Consider the following 427-nt stretch of genomic DNA (forward strand, 5'->3'; position numbering starts at 1 on the left):
TACACCAGCAAAATGCCGTAAACTGTGCGTCATGGTCACTTTTAATAAGCCCTTGGTCCCAATCCACTTCTTGCACCTGCTGCTCAGTGGGTTGGGAGGATCTTTGTGCTGGAGCATTTTAAGAGGGCTGGAGCTGTTTCTGCTTTGAAGTAGCATTTGGCTTTGTCGGCGTCTGGGATCTCTGCAGAGCTGACCCTGCGCGGAGCCAGCAGGCCCGCTGGCTACGGCACGGCACCACGGTCGTGCCGCAAGCCTGACTACACAGTGCCAGAGGGATTCGGTGCCGATGCTGCCACGGGACCGCCCCGCTGCTGCCCTGCCCGCATCCCAGGCCCTCAGCATCACCCGACCCTCGTTCAAAAGAGGGAAGAGCATCACAGCATCCAGCTTTCCCCTGGACTTTTGTTGGCATCAGGACTGGGAAAGA

The sequence above is a fragment of the Egretta garzetta genome, unplaced genomic scaffold (genome assembly GCF_000687185.1).
Source record: "Egretta garzetta isolate BGI_Z169 unplaced genomic scaffold, ASM68718v1 scaffold561, whole genome shotgun sequence".
Taxonomy (NCBI): Eukaryota; Metazoa; Chordata; class Aves; order Pelecaniformes; family Ardeidae; genus Egretta; species Egretta garzetta.